At 48.7% G+C, this 15,709-nt stretch overlaps 1 protein-coding gene across 1 annotated transcript in view; it reads left to right on the forward strand.

Annotated features, from left to right (window-relative positions):
- Nucleotides 1-3,496: 3,496 nt before the first annotated feature.
- Nucleotides 3,497-15,709, forward strand: part of LOC122371944 (pro-interleukin-16-like) — a 45,712-nt gene continuing 33,499 nt past the window's right edge. The window contains exon 1 of the mRNA XM_043348746.1: nt 3,497-3,841. The gene's annotated coding sequence lies outside the window, so the exon portion shown is untranslated. The remainder of the gene's footprint in view (nt 3,842-15,709) is intronic.

A 15,709-nucleotide genomic window follows, 5' to 3' on the forward strand; every position in this document is an offset into this window, starting at 1 on the left:
CCCACTACAGTTGTTATACATATCGAAAAACCGATAAACTTTTAGGCGAAAAAAGCACTATTTTAGGCCCATTTTTGATTTTTTGCGATATTAGGTAAAAACAGAAGTTTCTTATCCTAGGAAAAATAAAATGGGAAATCATTGGAAGGTGGCACACTACCTTTAAAGATGTTGAAGCGCCAAACACTTTTCTGGCATTTGAAACTGAGCTGTTTGATCATGGACCTCATATAAGTGTGTCACGTGCGTCAGAACCTCGGTGGGTCGACCAGGACCCAAACTGTTGGCGCTGCTCCCATTCACCCACCACTGAGCCGGGAGACCGTCCCGCTTAGTAGGTACCGGGTGAACTGAATGACTGAATGAGCCAGCAGCTCCCTCTCGACCACGGCCAGTCCCGAAATTCGGCCAGAGCCGGCGACAGGTGGCTGAAAGACGAGCTAAACGACACCTGTCTGGAATGCTGATGATGTTTTAGGGCTGTCCGACCAGCCTCATCGCCAAGAGGCAGACTGAGAAGGTCTGGGAGATGACACTTCGCAGTGCCAGTGACCTACTGCTACAGATTAGGCAGCAAAAAGAGGCACCGACAATCACCGGACACACGCTTGGTAGTTATAGAGACTGTGATCAACATGCATTGATTTCTATGATCGTCCTAAAAAAGTTTTAGTGTGTTTTTTAATTGGTCTGCTGAAATCCAATAAGTCGTGTCTTGGGAGTTTAACAAATCTACTGCAGTGAAGTCTGCAAATTGAAGATACAGTCATAAACAGGTTTACTGCCTCCGGAAGCAGATCTTTATAAAGCACGGCCCACGGACTAACCATTCACTTTCCCACCACACGAAAAATGTAGTTGATTGCAAGATCAGTCAGCTGGTGGTCGCTGCAGTATTGACTCGCTCTATTTCTGGAAGTTCGTATTTGCCAATAAATATTCAATGAAACCACACGGATTGAGATCCTATATCTCTGATTCTGCGTTTTTTGTCGATGGTTCGATAATACTTTTGGGTAAGAGGCGCGCGCAGCCGAAAGCAAAAACCGTGGCATATCACCTCCCGGGCTACTTCCATGATTCTCGGACCTCAAGCAGATGCAAAATCTGCGGTTGCGGCCAGTTGTCATAGCGGTTGGCAGTAGATTCTCCATTTCGGTGGTGGTCAGTCGCGGATCAGCTAATGAGTGTCTTCATTCCGCGCCGATAATGCTGCGGACATGGGGTGTGGTACCGCCCGTCATTGGTAAATACCGGATCAACGTGCCCACATGGCTGCTTTCCCAGGTCTGCGGACTTGACGGCTTTTGGTGACTTCGACTCCAACTCCGACTCCTGCGTCCCTTAAAAGCGTGCACGCCATGGCAGTGACGCCCATTTTGTATAAGCACTTTTTTGCGCATCCCCAAAACTACATACATGACAAGAGGGTTCAGCAATGGGCTGGCCGTAACTCTCAACAGGCAGTTGGTGCTCCTCTTCCCAGTAGCTTCGATACGGTGGTCCTCTTTTGCCATGTGGTGCGGAGATTCCTCCATGGATCACAGATGAGGGAGGAAACGGTCCTATGCTGATAATTGATATTGTCCCCCTCCCCTTCCCCGACTCCAACTCTCACTATACTGCGGTTCTGGAACCGGAGAGGAGAGGGGAACGGTGGGAAAAGACGGAAGTTCACGGTGACGTCTTTGTCGAGATGGATCTATCTGATGCCTGGAGTGACGGTATGTTAACGAAAGAAAGCGAATGAGTGATTATTGTCTTGGCATTAGATGAATCATTCGAGAAATGACCAAGGCATTAGGTTTCCACGTAGGAGGGCAACTATTCGACTATTACATATTTTTACTTAGGATCTTCATTATGTGTGTCTTGAATAGGCGATATCTGCATGGCAGTAAACCAAAGTCTTCTGGGCATCATCCGTCATTAGAAGACTAGAGACTAGATTAATCGATACCTAAAGGCTCTCATCACTATCACGCTATTGTTTCCCCATTTTGTTTTTTGATGCAGCGACGTGACCTCCAACTACTCTGCACTGTGAATTGAACCTCCGAAGAGTCAACAACAGCGTGCGGAAAGTGAAGTAGGCCCCACCGGAAACCGATTGGCAATCTTGCGGTATCGGTGACGGCTGCGTGTGAGGAGCCCCTCACTTTCGGCGAGGGTCGGGAGGGTGTGACCTTGGCTCGCTGACCTTTGGGCGTACACCGAACGCCGCCGTTTGTGCTGCTGTCCGGCTGCGGAATACCAAACAGTTCTCTGCCCCCGCACAACGTGTACTGGTTGATATTCTTGACCCTGTGCACAAACTCCCAGGTTTCGCCCTTGCTGTCTCGCTCAGGGTGTAAACAGTGGTGGATCGGGTGTTTTCGGGGGCATTGGTATAGGTTCAACTTGGCCATCCCCAAGGTGAAGCCAAACTATACAATATGAAGTTATGCAAATCTTGACAACAAATGTAGGTATATGCAATTGCTTAATGTCCTTAAATTTGAACGCAACTTCGACTCGAATATGTTATTGTTCAGTCATTTACCTAAAACATCGAAAGGTCATGCATTACATAGTCATAGTCAATAGTCATAGTCATAGTCTATCGAAAGGTCATGCATTACATTCAAAGTTTTCAAAACTCAACTTATCAGAATTTGTCATGAGTCATTGCCCAGTCTTCCAGAACACTACCTTTTTATTGACTACTGCACATTGCTACCGTCGCGATGCCGAGTCTTGATCAGCTCCCCGCTGCAGCTCCGGCGGTAGGCCCGGCCACCTCCCGATGGTACCGGTCACGTCACGTCACGAACACTTGGCCAACGCCTCGCCGGGCGGCGACAGCGCGTGACACGACCTAGCCAAGCGTGCCGCCGTGCGCTACCGGCTCCCAGAGCGTGGCGCAAGACGACGGTTATTTCCAGGGTTTGGAGATGAAGAGGGTGATCGGCTGGACCGTTGAACCGGTGGAGACAGGTCACATAATGAAACAAATGCACCTTCAAGTTGACACGCTTGCAAGTTCACATGAACTACTGCATGGCTTCCTCGTATTGATGAATCTTCTGGTGCTTAGTATCGTCTCTTTGACGCACGGTCAAGACAATACAAGACAAGATAAGGAAAAAACTAGACGGTAAACGCACGTGCAAACTAGTGGCCCCAGCCGGGGCTGAAAGGGATGGAGCGAAAGCTTGCATGTCCGGTGTCGGTGTCTTTACATGCACTCACTGCCATAAGCGTAATAGTATAAATTGGGTCTCAAATGATCTCAAATCTTTCTGAGACCTCAAAAGTCGGCAAAGAAGGTGTCCCCCCTAGAAAAGTGAAAATAAAGGTCGGCAGACCGGCTCCAATGCAATGACCTCCCGGCTCCCATTTTGAGCAAGACCTCTCGATATAACTGATTTGAAAACTTCTTGAACTTAAATCAACACTTGTGTTAATTTGAATTTAATTGATCCATTTGCATGTCTTTGTATATACTTTTTTTCAGCGGAGATCATCTTGAAATTCAAGAAATTCAATGCGAGCTCCGCAGCCCGCCGCGACTGCTGCGCCGCCCCGCGGCAGTTTGTGGTACTCCCACGCGCTGGGACTGGGAGCGACGGCGGCGACGGCGGCGGCGGGGCAGGATCAGTTTGGGTTGTGCCGGCCGACGTGACGGCCGCCGCGGAGTGACGTGCCGTAAGGTGACGCCCGTGACGTGCCGTGAGGTGACGCCCGTGGCGACCCGCACATCGTCACGGATCGGTCCCGGATCCATGGCCGCGCGCTGTGACCCGCCGGCGTATCAGTGACGTCACGCGATATATCGACGGCGGTCCTTCACTCCGGCACGGTGAGTGTTTACTGATCGCGTGCATGTGTTGCTGGTTTGTGCTGGACCCCTTAACATCCTAAGAACCAATCAATTGCCATATTTGTTCATCCTGCCTTCCCGAAATTCTGGGCTGACGGTCATCCCACCAGAGAACCGTGTGGTCGAGGGAAAACCGAAAATGACATGCCCCTTGGAATGATTGATTAAGTGGCTGGGCGGCCTGTCCTACCGGGATATTCCCGTCCCAACGGCAACGGCTTCAGCTACGTTGGGATACCAGTCGATGATTGATTCGATTTGGCTTCGGTTCAGCGTATAGCATTCTCTCTCATCCCATAACCCTGAAAGGGACTTTGAGTTGACCGATAGAACATAATCCAACAAAATAAATGAACAGCGCAAGTCTGCAAGTGTCGCAGGTTTGTCTTGGTGTGCCCAATATACTTATTCTATCATATTTTTTTTCACAATATGTCGACCTTGGTGTTTCATCCTTTCAGAAATCCCTGCCAAATCATTCATTCATTCCTGCGAGAGAGGAAGTGAGCATCTACATCAGACACGCATACCGGATATACCGCGCATACCGCAGATACCAAGCCGGTCAATCATTATTCACCCATGTCGGGAAAATGGACGAACAGACTGTGAATCGTCTGACACTTCATCGTCGCATGAAATGCCCAGGAGAGCTTGAAATTAGCTTTTATGATATTGAATGTCACCGATCATACTGGACCACAGTGCAGCCGGATGTTTTACTTCTCTCCTTATTGTAAAGCACACCCTATACCTCAGTAAACCGAGCAGTGCTTTTTTAATGATTCATTTCCTAGATCTTTCGTTATACGAGTACAATGCAGAAATACTTACGTTCACAGAGGTGGTCGATCAGAGTGCATTGCAACACTTTGATGGTGCCTAGTTATGTTGCGTGCTGCAAATGCAGAGGTCACGAAAACAGATGCGTAGGAAGGCTTGAAATTGCTCAGCAAGCAACTGGTTTCAAACCAGTTTCCTGAAATCGGGGAGCGAAAGCCTCACACTGCACTGCGAGTTACAGTGAAGGACTGTTGGGGCTGGTCTTTACATAGTAGGCGAGAGCTTAAGGACAGCCGCAGCCAGTTGAAGGTGGCAAAAGCAGGAGCAGTGTTGACTGGGTTGAACTATGTGGGCACGCCTAACTCATGCTTTAAAGTTTTAAGACTTTTCGGAATTTCTTGATTGGACTGTAGAGGTCGATGCCTGCGCAGCAAGCTTTGTTTAGCCCGGTCTTAATCTATCCACAAATGGCTAATCTGCGAATAATAATGCATATGGCATAAGCATATGTAAGTTCTAATTAGCATGCCATTCCAAATATTCAGTGGTTATTGCCCACGTTAACTGCACATTTTGGTTTGCATGTTAGCTTATGTGAGGAGCGATCACGTTTGTGGGCGGATCTATACGAGCCCAGTGACTGGCAGATACAGCCGCATGGCGTGGGCGGTGCGGTGGCGGCCCTCCCAACCCTTCAGCGCTGCCCTGTCATCTCCATTGAGCGTCCTGTCCGGTAGTCGGCGCCGGGCCGGGCAGAGAGCCGGCCGTGAAATACGGCCCGCGGAGAGGGGCGCGCCCGTGGACGGTGGGCGGAACGTCCGCGCGGCGCGCGCTGGGCGGCCTGCAGAGGGGCGGACCGGGCGGACGGCCGTGCACGGGTCACGGCCGGCGGTGACCCCGCCACCACCGGCCACCGCCACCAGCTGCTGGAGTCCAGTGGCAGCTCTGACACACATTCCCGCCGGGCTAACCCCATTTCGGCAGCGCGCCGACCGGCGACCGGCGGTGCTGGTTGCGTGCGGACCCACTCAGGGCCGCTCACACATGGCAGTGTGGCCAACTCGTGACCGCAGCGTGACCTCGACTGACCCGTGACCTCCTGGGAGCCGGCGGCGCCGCGGTGGCAGTCTGCACGGGCGCGGTCGGTGCGCCGTTGCGACACTCGTGCCACACACCGTGCCGCCACCCACGGCACTGGTGGACCGGGGTGCACCGCCCCAGTACAGTGTCACAGTGCCGGCGGCCTCAGTCTCAGACAGCGGCCGGCTTCCCCCGGTCGGCCTCAGCCGGCAGTATACCTACCGCCGCCCACTGCACCCCGCGGCGGACCGGGGGCTGGCCAAGGCTGGAGGTAACCGGCAGTCTGATCGGACCACCCGGTGGTACACGCCACAACACTGCATAATGGGGGCTGGGCCCTGAACGACAGCCACCTGGGAGCCATCGGTGGTTACGGTCACTTTGTATTAGACCAAGGAACGTAAATATTTTACTGTTTCTTTCTTGTAGTGTCATCCGATCCACAATAACAGCGTCGAAATGTGTTGTCTGGACGACTTGCTGAGCAATATCGAGGTTGCAGTTATGATAACTAGAACGTCAATGTTTACATATAATTGTATGTACGGTGCGCTTATACATTACACCTTCTGCCAGTTTTCGGAAAGTGAATTTCGGCCAGTATATTACCGAGTCCTTCTCACGGCACCCGAAAAAAAAATTGCGTTCACTGCGCACGGCCCACTCCGGCCCCGGGTCCAGTGCAGTGTGACCGGGCCGATCCACTCATTGGCCCCGGTCGGCCTGCGGGCCACTCGGAACCGACAGAGGTCACGGGTGACGAGGACGGTCCGAGGCCGGAAGGAGTGACCTCAGAGCACGCGGCGGTCGTGGTGTGAACCGGGGGCGGAGGAGGAAGCCCGCTCGATAGCCGCCCGCGGGTATCGCGCCGATGACTTCAGCGCAGGAACCGGCGCGACCGCCGCCCCCGGCCGGGGGTCTGTGTACCGGAACAGGGGTGTTCCGGAACAGCTTTGTTCGGGAACATTTGCAGAGCGACAGACTTGGTCTTCTCTCCGTGGGAGCACAGCGACCAACCACCCGTCGGAGCCATCCTAGCCGACGGGGAAAACGCGGACTTGATTTCAATCCGGGTTTGAGGAAATGCGCACTGGTAGGCGGACAAGTTGCGTCATCGCCTGAGACGCTCAGGGACGTACTGTGGAGCAGACGCTGTGGTGATGTGTTGTTGTGTTGTGGCGCTCTCTTTTTCCGGTATAGTGTGACCGGATTTGGTAGTGAGATTCTTAACGGTACCCCATGTTAGGTACTGCATCTGCAACCTTCCTGTGCAGACTATGATGAGGATTTTGTAAATGAAATCTATAGGAAGTAAAAAGGGTATTGTAACGGTGTTCTATTAATATTAGGGTGTGTCGATAGTCGCAGATTCGCGTTAGACAAAGATATAAATTGGCGCGAGCATGCCAAAACACTAGCCCTGCAGTTGGTTTTGCGTAAAAATGCGATTTGACGAGGCTCGGGCAGGTCGAAGTTACAGCGAAAAAGTCGCAGTCGACGGTGCTGCCACCTACATTGCCAATAACGGGCACTATCATATCGTTATAATTGGCATGGGTGGAGAACCTGCCCCGGCCACCCCGGCCGTGGCCGGGGTAACTTTCAGCCGACCCCGGCGCGGCCGGGGTAACTTTTTCCACTTTTGTAAATCCTAAAGCTGTCTCCATACGAAAAAACTGCCATCTATAAAAGCGTCTCTCATTATTCTTATCTACCTTGAAAAGTTCTTGAAAATGTACTTTATTTTCATTTTGGAGCTTCTATGTTTTTAAGTCTTTTCATCGCGGAGCCCGACATGTTTCATCAAACAGAAGTAGGGTGAATAGGTCAAAAACGCCCCCATTAAGCGCGAAACCTTGTGACACTCAACCCAACCCAGATTACTCAAACCTTTGGGCAACATCATGTAGCTCATTCTTTTTACTACGCTTTGAGACCAAGAAAAGACACTTGCGTGTGGTATTTAACCCCCCAAAAAGGTTTCCGCATACCCTTACAAAAGGGCGTTTTGCCCCACACCCTGGGTAATACGCCCACACCCATGTGCAAAGCGCCCCCACCCCATCCATCAACAGAAAATGATGAACATGGCAGAACTTGACGTCATTCTGACGTCATTTGTGGTCAACCTATCATAGCCTTTGGAATAAAATGTTGTTGCAATGTGTAAAATGGATGCCCGGAGCAGTCCTGAAAGTTTGGTGACGATATCTGCAGTCGTTTAGGATATATCAGCAAAAAAGGATAGGGAGAGGCCTTTTCGGGCCCCGACCTACACGGCGCTACCCTGCACTCTCACCACCGTGCAAAACACCCCCCTTTCAGAAAACTGGGGGCGTCTTGCCCCATGCATCGAGTAGGCATCTTTCCCCATCCACTCCATTTCCGGTCAACAAAATATTGACAAAAAACGCGCCACTAACACCGCAGCATAATAAATTCAACAGAATGACAATAAAACGCAGTTTTGAGTGATGTGCACAATAGCAAGTTTTGTGATATAAAGAGGGCATCAAAAGCTTAGGAATCTTCTGTAAAAACAACAAAAACAGCACCCAAAACCAACATCAGCAACTACCCACGCTGCTCCTCAAGATGCAGAACCGGAAATAGAGAACTACGTAAACAAGCAGCTGACTGTTCTAAAAGCCAGGATAAAACACCTATCCGTCGATAAAATCTACGATTTTTTTAGGGGAGGCGTTTAACCCAGGGGTGCGTTTTCCCCACAGTTACCCTAAATCATATTTAAGGGCCGTTATCGTAAGATGGCACTGTAATAACATCACAAGACAGGACGAGGACGAGGGTAATATCAGTGAGATAGAAGGGCGAGCTGCTGGGGCTCAAGGCTCCCCCAACTTAACCCGCGCCAGGGTGATGGCCTTATCGTAACACGTTGAGTCGAGACTCGAGAGGTGGGCTTTTCACGCTTCTTTTAACTCGGCTACTGGGCTACGAGGCGAGAAGCGGAACGACGTTTGAAAGAGCGACAAACGTGATCAGAGAAATCTGGTCATGTTTTAGGCAAGCTCAATTATAAAATCACCATAGAACATCAAAAGACAAATTTTTCTGATTTTAGCGTTCTCCGATAACTTTTCTCACACTTCATGAACATAACGGAGCTTAAACACTGCAATCAAAACATTCGATTACTCGTTTAAGGCTCGATCGCGAATAATAGGGTAAGGTGCCTAATTAGCGACCTTTTCCGATTTGTGATCTACCTCCCTACAGAAAAACTGGCAGGAGAAAACGGGGTAAAAACATCGTCAAAAGGTCAGCCATACTTTGGTTATCAAATTAAATTATTTTCCGGTCGTCGATGTTTCTGGTGGGACGTTTCAGGTGAGTTTAAATGAAAATGACGAGTTTCTTATCCGAAACGTGTGTGTTTGGGCCCTCTCTGATGAAAAGCGATGCACATTAGGATGATGCACCTTTTTTATTCTGAATCGACATTCCTTTTTTAATTGATTGCCGTTTTCCCATAGTGAATCGCTCAACTGTGCACAGCATGGCGGTTAAAAATGTGTCGCAACTCATATTTCCTATTTGCGCCTGACATGGTCGCAAATAGCTCAAGAAGGGAAAGAAAGGGGAAAAGAGAGAAATGAAAATGAGGTGTTGCTGAAGCTTACAATGTGTGGCAGGGGATGCCAAATGTCGTCACCGACTGCAGGGGTGTCGAATTCAGGGCGGACCTCGAATATCATACAAGATAGCCCGCAAAATTTGGGTTTCCGCCTTCTTATCGCCTTCGGTGCATCACGTGATCAGTTTTTATTCACGTAAATGTGTTGGATAAACGTTCCTGCTCGATTGATTGAGTGCTTTGCGTATAGGTTATCTTTTTGAGATCATATCTCATCTTTTCCGGCGTCGCATTTTTTGCCATTTTTAATATGGGGAAACCCATAGACTTATTAGCGACCCTCCCCGGTCGCTAATCGGGAAGAGTTCCCTATTAGCGTTTTTTGCAATGGTTTGCCAAAATGCTCACTACAAATAAGTTAGTGAATATTGGGCAGAAAATGACTATATTTTAATAGAAAAATAAACGATCGCTCCGAAAATCAAGCCAGTAACACAGTGGCACCCACAGAGCGTGAGCAATGACGGTTCAAATTAAGGGGGTCGCTAATTAGGCACCTTACCCTATTTCAGGTGCGAGCTCAAATCAATAAGAGGGTCAAAACGGTCATATTTGACATTTTGTTTTGTGTGGGAAGGTTGCAACTTCCACGGAATAAGCTTTGCAAAGGGCATGATGGCATTTTTAGCACGACCATCCAGCAAATTTGACCTGATGACCTGACCTATCACTAGGTGACATGCGTCCGAAATTTTAAGGAGTGTTGCAAAATTGTAGTTACAATTACGAAATCTTCCGCACCTGCGTGCAGCAGTTTTCTCTAAAAACGTACAAACGGCAGACATCCATTATTCTATGCCACAGAATAGGGGTTTGTTGATAACCGTTGACAAATATTTGACCATCATCGTCTTTCCATGACTTTCGGTCGCCGGCCGGGGTAACTTTTTCAAACATTCTCCACCCGTGATAATTGGGGTAGTTTCAAATGAGAAATGACTTCTATTTTTGTTCAAACTGCTTAAGAAGAAATAAAACTTTTCGGAAACACACATTTTTCCCAAATATCGCGTTCCATTTTTTCCTGTTGAGTTGTTAGGAAAGTGGTAAATTTCAAGGTTGACGGCTAAAAAACGAAACAGGAGGAACAGAGCAGGAATCACCAAGACGTGTGCCGCGCCGATGCTGTAGCCTGTAGATAAGGGGTGAGCAACAGAACCAGCATACCTAACGATTTTCATTACTGATAGTCGATAGATATTTTTCTCTAAATGGAAGACTATTAGTAACTCAGACAAGCCTTCTAATATAGGTATCGACAGGGTTGCGGTAAAAGGTACAATCGATGGCACATTACAATTATTCTGAGTCAGGGCCTCCTCTAAGGATTTTTCACTGGGTGGGCAAAATTTTTCGCCGCTCCCCTGCCCAAGGGCAGATCCAGTCACTTGTGTTGGGGTGCAACCATTTTCACCTGCGACTGGGGGGGGGGGGCGGGTTAAAGGGACTATCCCACCTTCAAAAAAGTACCATTTAGGATTCGGAAATGTTACTCATGATATTGTGACGAATTCTGCTAGTTTTTACGCGTTTTCATTGTATACTTTTTGAGATATTGCGACTTTTATATTTCATCGTGACGTCATTTAGATCGGATCCGTGACGTAATGAAGGATTTACTTCATGTCAATGTGGAGGAAATTTGGCAGCAAATATAGGTATTTGCTCTCAAATATGACGCGGCTCATACAATAACAAGTAACAAGATTTCCCCGGCGCCGATTTCAACTTATTCGTAAAACAGGTCGAACGCGTGAAACGGCTGATGACGTCATCAAATGGCCGTTAATAGTTAAGAGATAGGGCCTTAGCGAAGGCCCACTTTTCAAATGAAGGGAACGAATTTCTTTAACACCACGAAACTGAGGATATTGCGACCAGGATTATAGTGGTTTCTGAACCTGGCCGCCAACTTGGCTATCTCAACTCAGAACTAATGCAAAGGTGGGCCAGTCCCTTTAACCCGCGCCCCGTAGGGGGGGGGGGGCCGAAACGGCCCCCCCCCCTGTCCTTTTCGGTCGATATCTCCTAAACGGCTGGAGATATCGCCACCAAACTTTCAGGACCCCTCCGGGCATCAATTTTACACATTCTGACCAAAAATTTTTCCAGAGGCTATGATAGGTTGGCCACAAATGACGTCAGAGTGACGTCATGTTCTGTCATTTTCGACCGAAAAAAGACCTTCGCGAGAAGACCTGTCAGGACTACAGCTTTGAAGATACAGAAAAATGATCAGGACATAAAAGGTGTAGAATTGACAGGGCTACAAAACTGCTATCTCGAATTTTTGAAATTTTTGAGTTTTGACCCCCAAAAATCAAAAAAGCATTTTTTTGGATATATTCGCCAAAAAATCCAAAAAGTTTTTTGAGTTTCGAAAAAACCGGAATATATGTGATAGTGCCTACCGTCTTCTATCTACATACCAAATTTCAGATCGATACCTCGTTTTTTGGCCAAGTTATAGCGAAAAAACTGTTCAAAAATGATGACGTCAAATTTTCAAACTCAATTTTTGGCAATTCTAGAACTCGTAGAGCAAAACGAAGACCACCATTAGACTCCCCGTGACAAGCTGCATCGAATCGATACCCATTTTATGCAAAAATATCAACTTTGAAATTTGACCTAATTTGACCTGACCTTGACCTGACCTTCACAAAAACGTGACCTAGGCTGGCCCCAAAGGCTGCCTAACCCACATAATCGCATTTGTCATGTAAAATGGACCATAAAACATGTATCACACGACACATTCATATTGTGACCCCCGGTGACCTGACCTCGCTGTGACCTGACCTGGTATCAGTGACTTCAGATAGCAAAGTATGTGTTTGACGAACAATGTACCATCGATGGTTTTCAATAAATTACCAATTTACTCGCTTTCACAGCACATTTCTTGAATTGCCTGTGAACGGTGAAAATCTGACCTTTGACCTGACCTGTGACGTCATCGGTTTGACCTAGGTCAATGAAATTTGGTCACAAGGTAGTTCCCGGGTGGGGCTATCGAACGCCGTTTGAATTTTGAAAATCGGCCGGTAACTTTCCGAGATCTTAGGGGGGGGCCGATACGGCCCCCCCCCCCCCCTACGGGTGGTAGGGTCCGCCGGTAGCCCTACGGGGCGCGGGTTAAGGCCTATGTCACTTTCACAGTCAACCAACTGTGCCATTTAGGTATAGTTTAACGTTTGTCGTGTGTGATATGGTATTTCGTGTGTATTTCAACTTAAAGGTATGCCTATTGTCTACATTAGTGATGTCAATAACGGAAAATCAGGATACCGATACCAAACCAAATGTCAACCAAAACCATAAAAATACCGAAACCAAACCAACTTGGGAACATGAGGGAAATACCAACTTTTTACCGAATTCGTATCCTCTTATACATTAGCCGGACTCGTAATACCAACAAAATACCAACAACATTAGGATCAAAATACCAAATACCAAGTTGGTATCGATTTGGTATCGGTATAGGTACCAAAAAGTTGGTATCCGATTGACATCTCTAGTCCACATACATTTAAAATTTTAAGAAGACTGCAAATGTGCAGCGTTAAACTTACTATGATTGCTCCTTGAACCAGAAATCGAATAGGTAGGTGATGCTCGCTGCCTCTTTTTAGGAGGCTTGGTCAGCTTACTCTTGGCGCGTCCTCTTGATCTAAATACGGCTTTTATTGACCTTAATCTACTTGTAATACATCCTTGGCCTTGTAGTGCGCTACCCTGCTGGCCCATGCCGGTCTTTGAATGTCCCACACTGACCTCTGAGGCTCCATGCTGGCCTGTAAAGGCCCATATTAGCCTCTGAGGGCCCCGCACTGGATTCTGAAGACCCGATGCCGGCCTTTAACCATCCCCTGTATTGGTGTTTTTCCAGCCGCGAACGTATAGGAGGGGGGGGGGGGGGCGTTGGACCTCCCTTGCCGTTTCGCTCCTGATCGAGCTAGAGCTTCGCGGAAAAAAACAAGCGTGTTGCCCGTGACGAGAGGAAGCCGATGATACCCAATTTTAACCCTCGCCGGCACAGGCCATTGCGTCCTTCGGCGGCACGACCCCCCCCCCCCTCGCGTTTAGCCCCTGATCAAGCTAGAGCTTCACGGAAAAAAAAAAACGAGCGTGTTCCCCGTCACGAGAGGAAGCCGATGATACCCAATTTTAAGGTCCTAGGTCATCGGGTGACCTTCCAGGTCAGGTCAATGAACCGAAAACCGGGAAAATCGGGACCTGTTAGAAAGTCGTAAAGTGTGGCTGCTATGTGGTTTTCCGGGGTGCTGATCACGAATATAGTGTTAGTTTTGATCAGAGATGATGTTTCAAGCATTAAGACCAGGTCGGGTCAGGTCAGGTCAGGTCAACCGGTAGGGGTTGTGACGGGTATTCGTATTACGTGTCAACCGCCTCTGACAGCTTCGTAGCATGTTACGAAGGCACCAAAACTACTTCGTAAATGTTCAAATGGCTGCTAAATTCGAATTCAGCTGAAAAACTAGCCTAGAACATGAAAAAACTCGAAAAAGTGAACCGAGGTCACCCGAGGTCACCAAAGGTCAATGACCTGACCTGACCTTCAGGTGACCTTGACACCCACCCTTATGTATGGGAGCAACATCAAATCACATGTTTGAACGTTTGAAACCACGAAAAGCTTGCAAACGCGCGGCTAATGCGAGCCGACATACGCCTAATCGCGATTTCGGCCAAACATGGTCACGGAAAAGAGGTCACAGGGCAAAGGTCATTGGAGTCAGGGTGATGAAATTTTCAGGGTAGGTGGAAAATTGATCAATGCGAGGATACTGAAAGTTTCATCGCGATCGGCCGCTTTTTACGCGAGTTATTCGCGAAAAACCTTAGGGGGGTTGCATCAACCCCCCCCTGTGCCGGCGAGGGTTAAGGTCCTAGGTCATCGGCTGACCTTCCAGGTCAGGTCATGGACCCAAAAGTCGGGAAAATCGGGACGTTGGCTGTTAGAGCGTCGTAAAGGGTGGCTATGGTTTTTCGGGGTGCTGATCACGAATATCATGTTAGTTATGATCATGGATGATGTCTTCATGCATTTAGATCAGGTCGGGTCAGGTCAGGTCAGGTCAACCAGTAAGGGTTTTGCCGGGTATTCGTAGTAGGTGGCAACCTCCTCTGACAGCTTCGTAACATGTTACGAAGGCACCAAAAATACTTCGTAAATGTTCAAATGGTTGCTAAATTCGATTTCAGCTAAAAAAAAAAATAGCCTAGAAACATGTAAAACTCGAAAAAGTGAACAGAGGTGATCGGCCTCTGATGGCCTCAAACTAACTGCCATTTTCAGGCCCTGTACTGGTCTCTGAGGGCCTTAAACTGGCCTCTGAGGGCACAAACCGACCTTTAAAGGTCCCACACCGGTTTCTGATGGCCCATTTTCTGCCTCTGAGATCCAAGACTGACCCTTTTGTGCCTCTGAGGGCCCCGTACTGGCTTCTGAAGGATCGATGCCGGTCTCTGAGGACCAATGTCAGTCTTATAAGGGCCTCACACTGACATCTGAGGCCCACATTAACCTCTGATGGCTCCAAATTGAGGCCCTATTTAGTCCCCAATCAGCCTATAAGGTCTCTGATGGCCCTATTTTGTTGTGTGGCTGGGGACCCATGGCTTACACCCTTAGGCGTCACGCACTGGCCTCTGAGAGCCCACATCGGCCTCTGGGGTTCCATACGGGCCTTTGAGGCCGCTATGGCCATGGGCCCCTTAAGCTAGCACCGCCCCCCCCCTCCGAGAGTTGGCAAAGTTGCCAAGTTGCCCCCACCCCCAAACGCCAAGTCTGCTACCGCCCCTGCATTCAGATGCATCCATTGTAAAAAATAACCTGCACTGCAGTCTGCAGTGATTGGGGGCTGGGGCACTGGCTGCTAGCAAGTTTTTTTTTTCCGGGAAACCGAAGTGGTAGTTCCTACCGGACGTCTGGCCGGACCTTTATTTTTGCATTTGCTTCTGGGTGGGCAAATCGACGCCACTGGGTGGGCAATTGTGGTGACTGGGTAGGCATTTGCCCACCCAGTGGGTATGTTAGAGGAGGCCTTGTTCTGAGTTGGGTAACAACACTCTTCAGATACCTACCATCAACAACCTCACTATCTCCTATATGGGAGCTATATCATCTGATTCCAGCGCCCTGAAAACAAACAGGTTATTGCCAAACATCTCTATATTAGCGCCTACCGACATACGCTGAATGACGCTATCAATACCCGATATTTGTAAAAGGTGATTCGCCACACAGCCCGCCGGCGTCTGAGGGGTTGAATAAGTGAGCCAGATTGCCAGCGACT

This window comes from Amphibalanus amphitrite, unplaced genomic scaffold (genome assembly GCF_019059575.1).
Source record: "Amphibalanus amphitrite isolate SeventyFive unplaced genomic scaffold, NRLGWU_Aamphi_draft 000036F_arrow, whole genome shotgun sequence".
Lineage (NCBI taxonomy): Eukaryota > Metazoa > Arthropoda > Thecostraca > Balanomorpha > Balanidae > Amphibalanus > Amphibalanus amphitrite.